Source organism: Triticum urartu, chromosome 2A, assembly GCF_056163025.1.
Source record: "Triticum urartu cultivar PI428250 chromosome 2A, HENAU_Tu73, whole genome shotgun sequence".
Classification (NCBI taxonomy): domain Eukaryota; kingdom Viridiplantae; phylum Streptophyta; class Magnoliopsida; order Poales; family Poaceae; genus Triticum; species Triticum urartu.
In genome coordinates this window covers 668383477-668403992 of record NC_141874.1, presented here as the reverse complement: position 1 = coordinate 668403992, position 20516 = coordinate 668383477, and the positions used below count along the sequence as shown (strand labels likewise).

The window sequence follows — 20516 nt, the reverse complement described above, 5'->3', positions numbered from 1 at the left end:
CATTTTAAACAAAAAATCCCGGTTAGCTAAATTTGAGTCTAGAACTTATGAGGGCATATTTGTTGGATATGCATCAAACTCTCATGCTTACCGAGTTCTCAATAAATCCACCGGGTGCATTGAGGAAACGGTGAATGTGGAGTTTGATGAAGATAATGGCTCCCGTATGGAGCAAATTGTTCCTAGTGTTGTAGGTGATGAGGCTCCTTCACAAGCTATAAGGAAAGTGGGGATAGGTCACATTCTTCCACAAGAAACACCCCATGTCCAAGTAGAAGAAGGAGTAAGAGCCCCTCTTGAGGATTTTCCACAAGGGAAGTCATCACTGACACCACTTGTACAAGATGCTTCGGGAAATAATGAACCTATCCAAGAACAAGATCAAGTCCCTCATATTCCTGAGCAAGATCAAGAGCAAACTCTTCCAAATAATGAAGAACCAATCGTTGAGGCTCAAGATCAAGCTCAAGGTCATGATCAAGATCAAGATCAACCCCAACCACAAGTGTCTTCATTGTCATCACTTCCTACCGAGCAAGAACTTGTGATTGCAAAGAGTAGAGTGTCTCCAAGGCTAAAACAATCCCAAGGGCAAGCTTATTCATCAAGTCCAAAACCAAGTGAAGAAGAGCTTGGCCGCAAAGAGCAAAAAGTGGCCGCCAAGCTAAAACATCTTCAACACCTCACCGAGAACATGTACGGAAGCATCAAAAAGGGGGTAACTACTCGTAGACGTTTGGCAAACTTTTGTGAACATCACTTGTTTGTCTCTTGTGTTGAGCCCCTTAAGGCGGAAGATGCACTTGACGATCCGAATTGTATATATAGATGCCATGCATGAAGAACTCAGCAACTTCACCCGCAACAAAGTGTGGACCCTTGTAGAAAGACCCAAGGAATTTCATAATGTCATTGGAACAAAGTGGATTTTCAAGAACAAACAAGATGAACATGGACAAGTAATAAGGAACAAGGCACGGTTAGTGGCACAAGGTTTCACCCAAGTTGAAGGTTTGGACTTTGGTGAAACTTTTGCTTCGGTTGTCCATCTCGAATCCATTCGCATCTTGCTTGCTTATGCCTCTCATCATGATTTCAAATTATATCAAATGGATGTTAAGAGCGCATTTCTTAATGGTCCTCTTAAGGAGTTGGTGTATGTCAAGCAACCTCCCGGTTTTGAAGACCCCAACCATCCCTCTCACGTTTATGAACTCCATAAGGCACTCTATGGACTCAAACAAACACCTCGTGCTTGGTATGATCACCTTACGGCGTTCCTAAGCGAGAAGGGGTTCCAGATTGGGGTAATAGATTCCACTCTCTTTACGAAGAGGGTAAAGGAGAGTTGTTTGTCTGCCAAATATATGTTGATGATATGATCTTTGGGTCCACTAACCATGCTATTAACGTTGAGTTTGAGAATCTTATGACTAAGGAATTTGCGATGAGCATGATGGGAGAGTTGAAGTTTTTTCTCGGTTTTCAAGTGAAGCAATTGAGAGGCGGAACCTTCATCAATCAATCTCGTTATATCCAAGACATGCTCAAGAGATTCAAAATGCAAGATGTCAAGCCAATGAAGACACCCATGCCCACAAATGGTCAACTTCATCTTGATCCAAATGGTAAAGAAGTGGATCAAAAGGTATATCGCTCTATGATCGGTTCCTTACTTTACCTTTGTGCATTTAGGCCAGATATTATGTTGAGTGTGTGTATGTGTGCAAGGTTTCAATCCTCTCCTAAGGAGAGCCACTATTCGACAGTGAAAAGGATCCTTCGATATTTGGTTCATACCCCAAACACTAGTAGAAAAGGGGGCAACGGTCCAGGCCGGGTCAGCCCATTAGTCCCGGTTCAGTCCAGAACCGGGACCAATGGGGGCATTGGACCCGGTTCGTGAGCCCAGGGGGCCGGCCGGGCCACGTGGGCCATTGGTCCTGGTTTGTCTGGACCTTTTGGTCCCGATTGGTGGGACGAACCGGGATCAATGGGCCTCGCTCCTGGACCACCACCATTGGTCCCGATTGGTGGCTTGAACCGGGACCAAAGGCTCCCCTTCGGTCCCGGTTCATGCCACCAACCGGGACCAATGAGGTGACTATATATACCCCCTCGCGTAAGAGCAGAGCACACTGCTCTGTTTTTTTCTGGCCGAGTGGGAGAGGGCTTGGTGGTGCTCTAGCTCACCTCCTATGCACACAAGGTGTTCGATGGAATGCCCGAGCCACACTACTTAAGCTTTCTCCTCTCCAAGGTCGACCTCCAAGCTCCATTTTCCTCAATATTTGTCTAGGTTTAGCGGTCCGTCACGCCCCGTCCCCATCTTCACCGCCGTCGATCACCCGCGCCGAGCTCATCGCCGGCACCACCGTGGTGAGCCTCTTGTTCTTATCTTCGTTCTGAAAGGAAAAATATTCTTACTTGTATGTTTACATAGATACTTGTATTATTTTCTTACTTTTATTATTGCATCTTATATAGTGTGATGGTTTTGGTATCCGCCCCCGTCGGCCCTCGTCCTGTCTATGATTCGGATGTGGTATATATATTATCTTTATAACTATAGGTTCATTTATTGTTTATGAAAATTATGCCGACCAACGTGACATAGATTTTATTTATGTAGGATGTATGTGAATCGGAAATTCCAACCGACCCTATTGTCGAGAGGTTAAATTTAGTTGAAGAAGAAAACAATTTGTTGAAGGAAAAAATAAAAAAATTGATCTTACGTCCTGTCTATTGTCGAGAATGTTGTGGCTGACAAAGGATTTGCGAAGCTACTGAAAATATTGAAGAAGAAGCTTCCAAAGGATAACGAATTGCCCGACAGTACATACGCAACAAAGAAGGTCGTATGCCCTCTAGGATTGGAGGTGGAGAAGATACATGCACGCCCTAATGACTGCATCCTCTACCGCGGTGCATACAAGGATCTGAATGCATGCCTGGTATGCGGTGCATTGCGGTATAAGATCAGACGAGATGACCCTGGTGATGTTGACGGCGAGCCCCCCAGGAAGAGGGTTCCTGCGAAGGTGATGTGGTATGCTCCTATAATACCACGGTTGAAACGTCTGTTCAACGAAGAGCATGCCAAGTTGATGCGATGGCACAGTGAGGACCGGAAGAAAGACGGAAGTTGAGAGCACCCGCTGACGGGTCGCAGTGGAGAAAAATCGAGAGAAAGTACTGGGATGAGTTTGCAAAGGACCCCAGAAATGTATGGTTTGCTTTAAGCGCGGATGGCATTAATCCTTTCGGGGAGCAGAGCAGCAATCACAACACCTGGCCCGTGACTCTATGTATGTATAACCTTCCTCCTTGGATGTGCATGAAGCAGAAGTTCATTATGATGCCAGTTCTCATCCAAGGCCCTAAGCAACCCGGCAATGACATTGATGTGTACCTAAGGCCATTAGTTGAAGAACTTTTACAGCTGTGGAATGGAAACAGTGTACGTACTATTAGGGAACGTAGTAATTTCAAAAAATTTCCTACGCACACGCAAGATCATGCTGATGCATAGCAACGAGAGGGGAGAGTGTGATCTACGTACCCTTGTAGACCGACAGCGGAAGCGTTAGCACAACGCGGTTGATGTAGTCGTACGTCTTCACGGCCCGACCGATCAAGCACCGAAACTACGGCACCTCCGAGTTTTAGCACACGTTTAGCTCGATGACGATCCCCGGACTTCGATCCAGCAAAGTGTCGCAGAAGAGTTCCGTCAGCACGACGACGTGGTGACGATCTTGATGTACTACCGTCGCAGGGCTTCGCCTAAGCACCGCTACAATATTATCGAGGATTATAGTGGAAGGGGGCACCGCACACGGCTAAGAATATGATCACGTGGATCAACTTGTGTGTCTAGGGGTGCCCCCTGCCCTCGTATATAAAGGAGCAAGGGGAGGAGGCTGGCCGGCCCCTATTGGCGCGCCAGGAGGAGTCCTCCTCCTAGTAGGAGTAGGACTCCTACTAGGAGGGGGAAGGAAGTGGGGAGGGAGAAGGAAAGGGGGGCGCCGCCCCCCTCTCCTAGTCCAATTCGGACCAGGGGGTGAGGAGGTGTGCAGCCCACCCTGGCTGCCCCTCTCTCTCTCCACTAAGGCCCATATGGCCCATTACTTCTCCCGATAGGGTTCCGGTAACCCTCCGGCTCTCCGATTTTTTTTTCCGAAATCACCCGGAACACTTCCGGTGTCCGAATATAGCCGTCCAATATATCAATCTTTATGTCTCGACCATTTCGAGACTCCTCGTTATGTCCGTGATCACATCCGGGACTCCAAACTAACTTCGGTACATCAAAACTCATAAACTCATAATATAACTGTCATCGAAACCTTAAGCGTGCGGACCCTACGGGTTCGAGGACAATGTAGACATGACCGAGACACGTCTCCGGTCAATAACCAATAGAGGAACCTGGATGCTCATATTGGCTCCTTCATATTCTACGAAGATCTTTATCGGTCAGACCGCATAACAACATACGTTGTTCCCTTTGTCATCGGTATTTTACTTGCTCGAGATTCGATCGTCGGTATCTCAATACCTAGTTCAATCTCGTTACCGGCAAGTCTCTTTACTCGTTTCGTAATACATCATCTTGCAACTAACTCATTAGCTGCAATGCTTGCAAGGCTTATGTGATGTGAATTACCGAGAGGGCCCAGAGATACCTCTCCAACAATCGGAGTGACAAATCCTAATCTCGAAATACGCCAACCCAACATGTACCTTTGGAGACACCTATAGAGCTCCTTTATAATCACCCAGTTACGTTGTGACATTTGGTAGCACACAAAGTGTTCCTCCGGCAAACGGGAGTTGCATAATCTCATAGTCATAGGAACATGTATAAGTCATGAAGAAAGCAATAGCAACATACTAAATGATCGGGTGCTAAGCTAATGGAATGGGTCATGTCAATCACATCATTCTCCTAATAATCTGATCCCGTTAATCAAATGACAACACATGTCTATGGTTAGGAAACATAACCATCTTTGATTAATGAGCTAGTCAAGTAGAGGCATACTAGTGACGTTTGGTTTGTCTATGTATTCACACAAGTATTATGTTTCCGGATAATACAATTCTAGCATGAATAATAAACATTTATCATGATATAAGGAAATAAAATAATAACATTATTATTGCCTCTAGGGCATATTTCCTTCAGTCTCCCACTTGCACTAGAGTCAATAATCTAGATTACACAGTAATGATTCTAACACCCATGGAGCTTTGGTGCTGATCATGTTTTGCTCGTGGAAGAGGCTTAGTCAACGGGTCTGCTACATTCAGATCCGTATGTATCTTGCAAATCTCTATGTCTCCCACCTGGACTAGATCCCGGATGGAATTGAAGCGTCTCTTGATGTGCTTGGTTCTCTTGTGAAATCTGGATTCCTTTGCCAAGGCAATTGCACCAGTATTGTCACAAAAGATTTTCATTGGACCCGATGCACTTGGTATGACACCTAGATCGGATATGAACTCCTTCATCCAGACTCCTTCGTTTGCTGCTTCCGAAGCAGCTATGTACTCCGCTTCACATGTAGATCCTGCCACAACGCTTTGTTTAGAACTGCACCAACTGACAGCTCCACCGTTTAATGTAAACACGTATCCGGTTTGCGATTTAGAATCGTCCGGATCAGTGTCAAAGCTTGCATCAACGTAACCATTTACGATGAGCTCTTTGTCACCTCCATACATGAGAAACATATCCTTAGTCCTTTTCAGGTATTTCAGGATGTTCTTGACCGCTGTCCAGTGATCCACTCCTGGATTACTTTGGTACCTGCCTGCTAGACTTATAGCAAGACATACATCAGGCCTGGTACACAGCATTGCATACATGATAGAGCCTATGGCTGAAGCATAGGGAACATCTTTCATTTTCTCTCTATCTTCTGCATTGGTCGGGCATTGAGTCTTACTCAATTTCACACCTTGTAACATAGGCAAGAATCCTTTCTTTGCTTGATCCATTTTGAACTTCTTTAAAACTTTGTCAAGGTATGTGCTTTGTGAAAGTCCAATTAAGCGTCTTGATCTGTCTCTATAGATCTTAATGCCCAATATGTAAGCAGCTTCACCGAGGTCTTTCATTGAAAAAATCTTATTCAAGTATCCCTTTATGCTATCCAGAAATTCTATATCATTTCCGATTAGTAATATGTCATCTACATATAATATCAAAAATGCTACAGAGCTCCCACTCACTTTCTTGTAAATACAGGCTTCTCCAAAAGTATGTACAAAACCAAATGCTTTGATCACACTATCAAAGAGTTTATTCCAACTCCGAGAGGCTTGCACCAGTCCATAAATGGATCGCTGGAGCTTGCACACTTTGTTAGCTCCCTTTGGATCGACAAAACCTTCCGGTTGCATCATATACAACTCTTCTTGCAGAAATCCATTCAGGAATGCAGTTTTGGCATCCATCTGCCAAATTTCATAATCATAAAATGCGGCAATTGCTAACATGATTCGGACAGACTTAAGCATCGCTACAGGTGAGAAGATCTCATCGTAGTCAATCCCTTGAACTTGTCGAAAACCTTTTGCGACAAGTCGAGCTTTGTAGACAGTAACATTACCGTCAGCGTCAGTCTTCTTCTTAAAGATCCATTTGTTCTCAATTGCTTGCCGATCATTGGGCAAGTCAACCAAAGTCCATACTTTGTTCTCATACATGGATCCCATCTCAGATTTCATGGCTTCAAGCCATTTTGCGGAATCTGGGCTCACCATCGCTTCTCCATAGTTCGTAGGTTCATCATGATCTAGTAGCATGACTTCCAGAACAGGATTATCATACCACTCTGGTGCGGATCTTACTCTGGTTGATCTGCGAGGTTCAGTAGTATCTTGTTCTGAAGCTTCATGATCATCATCATTAGCTTCCTCACTAATTGGTGTAGGTGTCACAGAAACTGGTTTCTGTGATGTACTACTTTCCAATAAGGGAGCAGGTACAGTTACCTCATCAAGTTCTACTTTCCTCCCACTCACTTCTTTCGAGAGAAACTCCTTCTCTAGAAAGTTTCCGAATTTAGCAACCAAAGTTTTCCTTCGGATCTGTGATAGAAGGTGTATCCAATAGTTTCCTTTGGATATCCTATGAAGGCACATTTCTCCGATTTGGGTTCGAGCTTATCAGGTTGAAGCTTTTTCACATAAGCATCGCAACCCCAAACTTTCAGAAACGACAACTTTGGTTTCTTGCCAAACCATAGTTCATAAGGCGTCGTCTCAACGGGTTTTGATGGTGCCCTATTTAACGTGAATGCGGCCGTCTCTAGAGCATAACCCCAAAACGATAGCGGTAAATCAGTAAGAGACATCATAGATCGCACCATATCTAGTAAAGTACGATTACGACGTTCGGACACACCATCACGCTGTGGTGTTCCGGGTGGCGTGAGTTGTGAAACTATTCCGCATTGTTTCAAATGTACGCCAAACTCGTAACTCAAATATTCTCCTCCACGATCAGATCGCAGGAATTTTATTTTGTTGTTACGATGATTTTCAACTTCACTCTGAAATTCTTTGAACTTTTCAAATGTTTCAGACTTATGTTTCATTAAGTAGATATACCCATATCTGCTTAAGACATCTGTGAAGGTGAGAAAATAACGATATCCGCCACAAGCCTCAACATTCATTGGACCACATACATCTGTATGTATGATTTCCAACAAATCTGTTGCTCTCTCCATGGTACCGGAGAATGGTGTTTTTGTCATCTTACCCATAAGGCCCGGTTCGCAAGTACCAAGTGATTCATAATCAAGTGGTTCCAAAAGCCCATCAGTATGGACTTTCTTCATGCGCTTTACACCGATATGACCCAAACGGCAGTGCCACAAATAAGTTGCACTATCATTATCAACTCTGCATCTTTTGGCTTCAACATTATGAATATGTGTGTCACTACTATCGACATTTAATAAGAATAGACCACTCTTTAAGGGTGCATGGCCATAAAAGATATTACTCATATAAATAGAACAACCATTATTCTCTGATTTAAATGAATAACCGTCTCGCATCAAACAAGATCCAGATATAATGTTCATGCTTAACGCTGGCACCAAATAACAATTATTTAGGTCTAATACTAATCCCGAAGGTAGATGTAGAGGTAGCGTGCCGACCGCGATCACATCGACGTTGGAACCATTTCCATCGCGCATCATCACCTCGTCCTTAGCCAATCTTCGCTTAATCCGTAGTCCCTGTTTCGAGTTGCAAATGTTAGCAACAGAACCAGTATCAAATACCCAGGTGCTACTGCGAGCATTAGTAAGGTACACATCAATAACATGTATATCACATATACCTTTGTTCACCTTGCCATCCTTCTTATCCGCCAAATACTTGGGGCAGTTCCGCTTCCAATGACCAGTCTGCTTGCAGTAGAAGCACTCAGTTTCAGGCTTAGGTCCAGGTTTGGGTTTCTTCTCTTGAGTAGCAACTTGCTTGCTGTTATTTTTGAAGTTCCCCTTCTTCTTCCCTTTGCCCTTTTTCTTGAAACTAGTGGTCTTATTGACCATCAACACTTGACGCTCCTTCTTGATTTCTACCTCCGCAGCTTTCAGCATTGCGAAGAGCTCGGGAATAGTCTTATTCATCCCTTGCATATTATAGTTCATCACAAAGCTCTTGTAGCTTGGTGGCAGTGATTGGAGAATTCTGTCAATGACGCAATCATCTGGAAGATTAACTCCCAATTGAATCAAGTGATTATTATACCCAGACATTTTGAGTATATGCTCACTGACAGAACTGTTCTCCTCCATCTGGCAGCTATAGAACTTATTGGAGACTTCATATCTCTCAATCCAGGCATTTGCTTGAAATATTAACTTCAACTCCTAGAACATCTCATATGCTCCATGACGTTCAAAACGCTGTTGAAGTCCCGATTCTAAGCCGTAAAGCATGGCACATTGAACTATCGAGTAGTCATCAGCTTTGCTCTACCAGATGTTCATAACATCTGGTGTTGCTCCAGCAGCAGGCCTGGCACCCAGCGGTGCTTCCAGGACATAATTCTTCTGTGCAGCAATGAGGATAATCCTCAAGTTACGGACCCAGTCCGTGTAATTGCTACCGTCATCTTTCAACTTTGCTTTCTCAAGGAACGCATTAAAATTCAACGGAACAACAGCACGGGCCATCTATCTAAAACATAAACAAGCAAGATACTATCAGGTACTTAGTTCATGATAAATTTAGGTTCAATTAATCATATTACTAAAGAACTCCCACTTAGATAGACATCCCTCTAATCCTCTAAGTGATTACGTGATCCAAATCAACTAAACCATGTCCGATCATCACGTGAGATGGAGTAGTTTCATTGGTGAACATCGCTATGTTGATCCTATCTATTATATGATTCATGCTCGACCTTTTGGTCTCTATGTTCCGAGGCCATATCTGTCTATGCTTGGCTCGTCAAGTATAACCTGAGTATTCTGCGTGTGCAACTGTTTTGCACCCGTTGTATTTGAACGTAGAGCCTATCACACCCGATCATCACGTGGTGTCTCAGCACGAAGAACTTTCGCAGCGGTGCATACTCAGGGAGAACACTTCTTGATAGTGAGAGATCATCTTAAAATGCTACCGTCAATCAAAGCAAGATAAGATGCATAAAAGATAAACATCACATGCAATCAATATAAGTGATATGATATGACCATCATCATCTTGTGCTTGTGATCTCCATCTTCGAAGCACCGTCGTGATCACCATCGCACCGGTGCGACACCTTGATCACCATCGTAGCATCTATGTCGTCTCGCCAATCTTATGCTTCCACGACTATCGCTACCGCTTAGTGATAAAGTAAAGCATTACAGCGCAATTGCATTGCATACAACAAAGCGACAACCATATGGCTCCTGCCAGTTGCCGATAATTTGTTTACAAAACATGATCATCTCATACAATAAAATTTAGCATCATGTCTGGACCATATCACATCACAACATGCCCTGCAAAAACAAGTTAGACGTCCTCTACTTTGTTGTTGCATGTTTTACGTGGCTGCTACGGGCTTAAGCAAGAAACAATCTTACCTACGCATCAAAACCTCAATGATAGTTTGTCAAGTTGGTGCTGTTTTAACCTTCGCAAGGACCGGGCGTAGCCACACTCGGTTCAACCAAAGTTGGAGAAACTGTCACCCGCTAGCCACCTTTGTGCAAAGCACGTCGGGAGAACCGGTCTCGCGTAAGCGTACGCGTAATGTCGGCCGGGCCGCTTCGTCCAACAATACCACCGAACCAAAGTATGACATGCTGGTAAGAAGTATGACTTATATCGCCCACAACTCACTTGTGTTCTACTCATGCATATAACATCAACACATAAAACCTAGGCTCGGATGCCACTGTTAGGGAACGTAGTAATTTCAAAAAATTTCCTACGCACACGCAAGATCATGCTGATGCATAGCAACGAGAGGGGAGAGTGTGATCTACATACCCTTGTAGACCGACAGCGAAAGCGTTAGCACAACGTGGTTGATGTAGTCGTACGTCTTCACGGCCCGACCGATCAAGCACCGAAACTACGGCACCTCCGAGTTTTAGCACACGTTCAGCTCGATGACGATCCCCGGACTCCGATCCAGCAAAGTGTCGGTGAAGAGTTCCGTCAGCACGACGGCGTGGTGACGATCTTGATGTACTACCGTCGTAGGGCTTCGCCTAAGCACCGCTACAATATTATCGAGGATTATAGTGGAAGGGGGCACCGCACACGGCTAAGAATATGGTCATATGGATCAACTTGTGTGTCTAGGGGTGCCCCCTGCCCCCGTATATAAAGGAGCAAGGGGAGGAGGCCGGCCGGCCCCTATTGGCGCTCCAGGAGGAGTCCTCCTCCTAGTAGGAGTAGGACTCCTACTAGGAAGGGGAAGGAAGTGGGGAGGGAGAAGGAAAGGGGGGCCCCGCCCCCCTCTCCTAGTCCAATTCGGACCAGGGGGGGGGGGAGGCGCGAGGCCCACCCTGGCTGCCCCTCTCTCTCTCCACTAAGGCCCATATGGCCCATTACTTCTCCCAGTAGGGTTCCGGTAACCCTCCGGCTCTCTGGTTTTCTCCGAAATCACCCGGAACACTTCAGGTGTCCGAATATAGCCGTCCAATATATCAATCTTTATGTCTCGACCATTTCGAGTCTCCTCGTTATGTCTGTGATCACATCCGGGACTCCAAACTAACTTCGGTACATCAAAACTCATAAACTCATAATATAACTATCATCGAAACGTTAAGCGTGCGGACCCTACGGCTTCGAGAACAATGTAGACATGACGGAGACACGTCTTCGGTCAATAACCAATAGCGGAACCTGGATGCTCATATTGGCTCCTACATATTCTACGAAGATCTTTATCGGTCAGACCGCATAACAACATACGTTGTTCCCTTTGTCATCGGTATTTTACTTGCCCGAGATTCGATCGTCGGTATCTCAATACCTAGTTCAATCTCGTTACCGGCAAGTCTCTTTACTCGTTTCATAATACATCATCTTGCAACTAACTCATTAGCTGCAATGCTTGCAAGGCTTATGTGATGTGCATTACCGAGAGGGCCCAGAGATACCTCTCCAACAATCGGAGTGACAAATCCTAATCTCGAAATACGCCAACCCAACATGTACCTTTGGAGACACCTGTAGAGCTCCTTTATAATCACCCAGTTACGTTGTGACGTTTGGTAGCACACAAAGTGTTCCTTCGGCAAACGGGAGTTGCTTAATCTCATAGTCATAGGAACATGTATAAGTCATGAAGAAAGCAATAGCAACATACTAAACGATCGGGTGCTAAGCTAATGGAATGGGTCATGTCAATCACATCATTCTCCTAATAATGTGATCCCGTTAATCAAATGACAACACATGTCTATGGTTAGGAAACATAACCATCTTTGATTAATGAGCTAGTCAAGTAGAGGCGTACTAGTGACGTTTGGTTTGTCTATGTATTCACACAAGTATTATGTTTTCGGATAATACAATTCTAGCATGAATAATAAACATTTATCATGATATAAGGAAATAAAATAATAACATTATTATTGCCTCTAGGGCATATTTCCTTCACGTACATGGGATGAGCACAGATAGGAGGAATTTAACCTAAAGGCGTTGCTGTTCGTGACCATCAACGATTGGCCCGCTCTCAGTAACCTTTCAGGACAGACAAACAAAGGATACCATGCATGCACGCACTATTTAGATGACACTGAAAGTATATACCTGGACAAATGCAGGAAGAATGTGTACCTGGGCCATCGTCGATTTCTTTCGACCAACCATCAATGTCGAAAGAAAGGCAAGCATTTTAAAGGCGAGGCATATCACCGGATGAAGCCCGCCATGCGTACCGGTGATCACGTACTTGCTATGGTCAATGATTTACACGTAATCTTTGGAAAGGGTCCCGGCGGACTAGCTGTAATGAATGACGCTGAGGGACACACACCCATGTGGAAGAAGAAATCTATATTTTTTGACCTACCCTACTGGAAAGACCTAGAGGTCTGCTCTTCAATCGACGTGATGCACGTGACGAAGAACCTTTGCGTGAACCTGCTAGGCTTCTTGGGCGTGTATGGGAAGACAAAAGATACACCTGAGGCACGGGAGGACCTGCAACGTTTGCACGAAAAAGACGGCATGCCTCCGAAGCAGTATGAAGGTCCTGCCAGCTACGCTCTTACGAAAGAAGAGAAAGAAATCTTCTTTGAATGCCTGCTCAGTATGAAGGTCACGACTGGCTTCTCGTCGAATATAAAGGGAATAATAAATATGCCAGAGAAAAAGTTTTAGAACCTAAAGTATCATGACTGCCACGTGATTATGACGCAACTGCTTTCGGTTGCATTGAGGGGACTTCTACCAGAAAACGTCCAATTAGCCATTGTGAAGCTATGTGCATTCCTCAATGCAATCTCTCAGAAGGTGATCGATCCAGAAATCGTACCAAGGCTAAGGAGTGATGTAACGCCCCGGACACACCCGCCGGTGGTCATTACTCCTGGCGGGATCTAGGCTGGCCCCATAGATCAATACTAGTCTTTTCTGCGCACTTTGTCCTCACTCATGTGCACCCGGGAGCAACTTCCCGGTCGGTCACCCATCCTGACACTACTCCAAGCTGAGCAGGCTTAACTTTGGAGTTCTGTCCGAATGGGCTCCCGGAAAAGAAGGAGTTCCTTATTGATATGAGTAGTCTATCATCCCTAATAAGCCAGGCCATCACAAGTGATGTGGCGCAATGTCTTGTCAGTTTCGAGCTGGTGTTCCCACCATCCTTCTTCAATATCATGACGCACGTCCTAGTTCATCTAGTCGACGAGATTGTCATCCTGGGGCTCGTATTTCTACACAATATGTTCCCCTTTGAGAGGTTAATGGGAGTCCTAAAGAAATATGTCCGTAACCGCGCTAGGCCAGAAGGAAGCATCTCCATGGGCCATCAAACAGAGGATGTTATCGGGTTTTGTGTTGACTTCATTCCTGGCCTTAAGAAGATAGGTCTTCCTAAATCACAGTATGAGGGGAGACTGACTGGAAAAGGCTCTCTTGGAAGTGACTCAATAATATGCAGGGACGAATATTCTTGGTCTCAAGCACACTACACAGTTCTACAAAACTCTACCTTGGTGACCCCGTATGTTGATGAACACAAGAACAGTCTGCGCTCCAAACACCCGGAGTAGTGCGACGACTGGATTACATGTGAACACATCATGACTTTCAGCAGTTGGTTGGAAACACATCTCAGAGGTGACAACACTGTTTGTGATGAGCTATACTTGTTGTCCAGGTGACCATCTTTGACTGTATTGACTTACAAAGGATACGAGATAAATGGGAATACATTTTACACGATCGCCCAAGATCAAAAGAGCACCAACCAAAACAGCGGTGTCCACTTTGATGCAGCAACCGAGAGCGGAAAGGACACATATTATGGTTACATAGTGGACATATGGGAACTTGACTACGGACATGATTTTAAGGTCCCTTTGTTTAAGTGCAAATGGGTCAATCTGTCAGGTGGCGGGGTACAGGTAGACCCATAGTACGGAATGACAACAGTGGATCTGAAAAATCTTGGGTACACCGATGAACCGTTCGTCCTAGCCAATGATGTGGCACAGGTTATCTATGTGAAGGAGATGTCTACCAAACCAAGAAAAAGAAAAGATAAGGAAGCGAATACATCATACGATGAGCCAAAGCGCCACATAGTTCTTTCAGGAAAAGGGATATCCTAGGAGTGGAGGGCAAGACAGACATGTTTGAATATTATGAAAAGTTTCATGAAATTCCTCCCTTCAATGTCAAGGCTGACCCAAGCATCCTGATAAACAATGAAGATTATCCATGGTTACGGCGCAATAAGCAAATGACATAAGCGAAGAAAAAGTGAAGACTTTCTCCCGCAACTATTATGATGATACCATGCCAACTTTGTAACACATGAGTATGCTATGCCAACTTTTTCGGAGTTCATTTGAAAACTATGAATTTAGGTCGAATTTTCTCTATAGGTGCATCTATGTTCATTTTTTTAGTAAAGTTAATCACAAACTTGTGATTCACACAAATTTCAAAGAATTCAAATTTGAAAACTAATGGCACTAACAGAAAGTTTATAATTTTTCTAAAACTAATGGCACTAACAGAAAGTTTATAATTTTGCTGACCTAAAAGAAAAAAGATTAAAAAATAAAGCAAAAAACAAAAGAAAATAAATAATACAGAAAACAAAACAAAAAAATTGAATAAAAATAAAAATAGCAACAATAAGTATTCTGTTGTAAGTAGAAACAAAATAAAATAAATAAAGCAACAAAGAAAACAAAAAAAACTAAAAAAGTGTTTTCAAATTTGAAAACTAATGGCACTAACAGAAAGTTTATAATTTTTTCTAAAACTAAAAGCAAAAAGAATTAAAAAATAAAGCAAAAAACAAAAGAAAATAAATATTAATGATAAAACACAGTAATATTAAATAGCAGGAAAAAGAATGACTCAAAAATCAATTTTTATAGTAAAGTTATTCATAAACTCGTGATTCACCCAAATTTTAAAAAATTCAAATTTAAACTATTCAAATTTTAAAACTAATGGCACTAACAGAAAGTTTATAATTTTTGTGACCTAAAAGAAAAAAATCACTAAAAAACTATAAGTATTTAGTTCTAAGTAGAAATGAAAAAATAAATAGTAAAAAAATGCCACCTATTGGGCCACCACGGCCTGAATACGACTAGAAGCCCATCCATGGGCCAGGATTCAGGTCCGCAGAAGGCCCAACAGGCCAACAGGCATAGCAGTGTGAGATTAGGCCCAGAGGCCTGCAGTTCAGAGGAGTTCGATGGAGATGGCGGGGCAGCGGTTATAAACAGGTGCGGCCACTCCTTAGCTAGCGAGGTGGGACTAAACATCCCACCGCACCGCGGCTTTGGCAAGCGGAGGCCTTTGGTCCCGGTTGGTGGCACCAACCGGGACTAAAGGGGGGCATTGATCACGGTTCGTGGCACAAACCATGACCAATGCACCCCTTTGATCGCGGTTCGTGGCACCAACCGGGACTAAAGGGGGCATTGGTCCCGGTTTGTGTCATGAACCGGGACCAATGCTCTCAGTATATAAGAAAGCACTTGTGAAATTTTCATTAAGTTCCTCATTCTCCTTGCTGCCCCGCCGCCCTCTGCCCCGACGCCCGTGCCCGTCGACGCAGTTGTCGTCGCCCCCGCCAATCGTCGCCGCGCCTCCCCTAGCCGCGCGAGGTCACCGTCGCCGCCCGCTCACCGTCGGCTGTGCCCTCGCCCAACGCAGCTCGCCGCTCGCCGCCCTGCCCCGACGCGCGTTGCGCGCCCCGGCTCGCCCGTCGTCATCGCCCTGCCCCGCCCATCGCCGTCGCCCCTGCCCCGCCCCACCCGTCGCCGTTGCCCTGGCCCGCCCGTCGCCATCGCCCTGCCCCTCCGTTGGTCCGGCCGGCGCCCCTCCCCTGTTTTTTTTCATATATTATATGCTTGTGTATATTGCTTCTTTGTGTATATTATGTATATATGTCAGTATATATATTGTGTATATTGCTTCTTTTCAGATTTTTTTTCATATATATGTTTGTATTTTGCTTTTTTATAAAAATGTATATATGTTTGTATGTTCTCTGTGTATATATGTTCATATATGCAAAAGTTAGATTTAAATATTTAGAAAAGGATTATCTATATATGTTCTCTGATTTAGTACATTTTAGGTTAGTTTCATTTCTAGAAAAGTTTTATATATTTAGGAGAGGAAAAAGGAAAATAAGAAGAGGAAAAAGGAGAAGAAGAGGAGAGGAAGAAAAGGAAGAGGAGAAGAAGAGGAGAGGAAGAAAAGGAAGAGGAGAGGAAGAAAAGGAAGAGGAGAAGAAGAGGAGAGGAAGAAAAGGAAGAGGAGAGGAAGAAAAGGAAGAGGAGAAGAAGAAAAAATAGAAATTTTTTCTATTTTTTCTTCTTCTCCTCTATTCCTTTCTTCTTCTCCTCTTTTTTTTCTTCTTTTTTTTCTTCGATCTTCTCCTCTATTCCTTTCTTCTTCTCCTCTTTTTATTTCTTCTCCGTATTCTTATGTTTTATCGGGTCTGTCGTCGTCGATATACCCCTCCCGATAACTTCAAGACGAGGGGGGGGGTCGATATACCCCCTCCCGATAACTTCAACACGAAGGGGGGGTCGATATACCCCCTCCCGATAACTTCAACAAGAGGGGGGGGGTCGATATATATACCACCTCCCGATAACTTCAACACGAGGGGGGGGGGTCGATATACCCCCTCCCGATAACTTCAACACGAGGGGGGGGGGTCGATATATATACCACCTCCCGATAACTTCAACACGAGGGGGGGGGTCAATATACCCTAAATAGCAAGTATCGTCGGTGTGAGATACATGTGGTCGTTGGTGTCGGACAGTACATCCACGTTCCACAAGTGATGCAAATCACAGCAAACGAACTGCCGAAGCTTTCCCTGAAGCTACCCCGCCATCTCAGCGGAGAAGCAGCATCGCTTCCACCGAGCTGCTTCAGCCGGAGCATGTCTCACTACTAGGAAAAGGCATGCTAGTTGCGCACCGAATTTGCCTTCTAATGGCGCACTACCGGTGCGCCACTGGCATCACGCCATTATAATTAAATTCTAATGGCGCACCACCAGTGCGCCATTAGTATCTGGTGTTCTAATGGCGCACCACGTAGTGCGCCATTAGTATAGCCTGCAGTGCACCATTAGAATGCCTCCCAGGGGGCCATATGTACCCATGTGCTTTGGCATTCTAATGGCGCACCAGCAGTTAATGCGCCATTAGTGTGATGATCATAGTGCGCCATTAGTGTCTTGTGTGGTGCGCCATTAGTATGAATATTAGGGTTTTTTTTGCTTTTCTAATTTTTGCACAGGTTACAAAATATATTATTGGACAGAATATAGACAGCAACACACATCAACATCAGATTCATCGAATACAATAGAAGATTAGTCTCCGAATACAATTCATCATATTAGTCTCCGAATTCAAAAGACCGAACAAAGATAAAACATTACAAGTCTCAAGACCGCGAGTATCGAGTTTGCCTTCACATTACAAGTCGATATCGATCATCTAAACTACCATCATATAGAAGAGAGCTGTGGTCATCACGATGAGCATCATCGCGATCAAACTGGTCTTCATCCGATTCCTCCAACGCTCCCTCCTCTCTCCCTCTAGATAGCGGGCGTATCTACATTCGGCCTCCGCCCTAGTGGTGTACCCTTTGTAACTGTTACCGCTGAAACGGTGAACCTGTCTCCGACACTCCTCCCAGTCGTCGTAGACTCCGGGAACCTTACCCTTGTACACGACATACGACGGCATCTCTATGCATAAGCCAAACAACAGACAATACATAAGCAATATGTAAGTATGCAACAAAAGGATTGGAAGAGAAAAGCAAGACATTAATAGCACGATTCATGGTCCTACTAATAAATAGCATCGATTACATCTAAGTTGAACGACTGTCCAAACCAAAGAGACATACGAATTCATTAAAGTATAATTACAACATGAGCCAATCAATGTTTCAGAACTACACATCACTACTTTCGACTCGACTCATCGGACAGGAACGTGGATGAAGCCGCCGTCTGTCGTGATGGTCATGAAATCGCGATCGTTGTCGCCCTGCATTTGTAGCATTTCATCTATCTCACTGTTGGACGGTTGATATCTGAGGAAGAACTGCCCCGAGGTATGAAGGACATCTTGATGGATGATGTCCGCAAACTCCGACTGGATGCGAAAGAATTCTTGTCTGAGGTCCGCATCCTGGACTGCCGACAAGCTCGCGGCCCAATCTTTGAGATTATCTAGTAGCAGAAGTTGATTATGGTCCCTTACGATCGCCCGCATGTGATGGAGGGCGTAGTAGGCATCCTTCTGACCGCCAGGCGGCTGCTTGACGCAGCAGAACTTCGTATTGTGTGAGAACATGTGCTTGCCGTACTTACGAACTTCCCAGGTGAAGGTGCCTCCAAATTTGGCGTAGGCGGGGAGAACATCATCAAGAACTTCCTTGACATTTGTGTAGTCTATCTTGGAGTTACGGTTCGGGTCTAAATACGTGGCCATGGAATATTTCGGGCTTAAGAGGATGAGTGTGCAATGTGTGTCACTGCACAGAACATGGAATGTTAGAAAAAAAAGAACGATCGAAATCTAAGAAATCATATGTTACGGGGCGGTTAAGGGATGACTTACTCGGGAAAGTAAGCCAAAAGGAAGTTATCCTTATCTGGGTTTGCTAGAATGACGCCTTCGAGGTGTGAACTCGCAACTTGGCGGTCCCCAGCGCTGCTCAAGTGCTTGGCACGCATGTAGAAGGGGTCGACTATCACGATGTCCGGGGTATTGTCTCTAATGATCCGCATCTCCATACTCAGCGAAAACAGCCGAACAAAGGTGTAGTGTAGCGGATGAAGGTTAAACATAGCAAAGATGTCATCAAACCGCAGGACGATCGTACCCCCGATGTCGCCATCCACAAAGCCCTTGCCCTCTGACACCTTAGCCACGAAAACCGGGTATGCCACATCCTTCTCTCTGAGACGCCGCTTCTCCAAAGAAAGAACACTATCGTGCAGACTCCGCATAGCACCGGTTGCAGCATTCAGCATATTTGGTGGTAGCATCGCCCTACCCGCCGCATGCACCCTCCTCGAGATATCCTTAGGTGAAGGTGGCCCGTCCTGAGCACAGATCGAACTCGGTGCCGGCTGGCTCGCACCGGCGCCGTTGTTAGTCTTTCGTTTCCGTCCCTTCTTCTTGATCTCCTGTAATGGGACCGAGTTCTGCTCATAGACCGCCTTCTTGAGCGTGTTGGGGCTGATAATATTTCGCACCTCAGCTATCTGAGGCTCGGTGAAGGCGGGAGCTGGAGGCGTGTCCTGAGAACTGAACGCCAGACGACGCCTGTTGCAATTGGATTTCTCTGCCGTACCAGCAAGATCACAGTTGTCTTGGTTGGGTTCTTGAGAAAGAGGCCCGCAGAACTCGTCAGCGTACCCATGTTCGGCAAAGTACTTATCAACTTTGGTAAATGTACCGTCGTCGTTGTCGTCGCCATCCGGATCCTGTGCCATAGGGCTGTCCGGATCCTGTGCCATAGGGATGTCTGGCAGGTCCGGTAGCGTTGCGGCGTTCTTGCCATGGCTTGGCGCCGGCACGACTGGGGGTCTTGTCTGTGGGGTGGTGTCCCCCACCCCCCAAATGAATCTGGCTCTTCGGCCAAAGCAGGGGCCAGTTTACGCAGGTGCTGAGGGTCATCTCATCTTCTTCGTCGGCCCCAGCGGGTCGAATCAGTGGTAACAGCTCGTCGCAGCCTGGCAGCACCCGAACCACTTCAACCCTATATATTGTGGGTGGCATCGAATTACCGTGGAACATGGGGTTGCCCGGTTGAACGATTCTGCCCTTGGCGACATCAACTAACTCGTCGCCCACGAAGTGTAGAAGAGTGCAAGGAACGTCGGCGGTGCCCTGCGAAAACATGTACAGGGCGTCAGGGATGCCCAGTCAAAGGCAGGGAGATGAAGTCATCGGCCGAGAGGCTTAGTTACCGTGATGCCGTCGAGCTCGGCTAATGTCGAGGCACCGCCAACGGCGGGCGTGCAACTGACAGAGGGGGCGCTTGCTGGCGAGGTGCCGGCCGGTGTACACCCGAGTGCATTAAGCTCCAATGCCCGTGCCGGCGCCGGAGACACGAATACCGCCTCCGCCGGAGACACCAATGGCTCCACCGCCGGAGACACCAATGGCGCCGCCGGAGACACCAATGGAGCCGCCTGCGCGCTGTGCGAGTTACTGGCCGTGAAGCTGGGAACCGGGGGAGGCCCCTGTTGGCCGCCCGCAATCCAC

At 45.5% G+C, this 20516-nt stretch overlaps 1 pseudogene; it reads left to right on the top strand.

The window, feature by feature from the left end:
• Positions 1-1561: 1561 nt before the first annotated feature.
• Positions 1562-20516, top strand: part of LOC147986567 (secreted RxLR effector protein 161 pseudogene) — a 29965-nt pseudogene continuing 11010 nt past the window's right edge.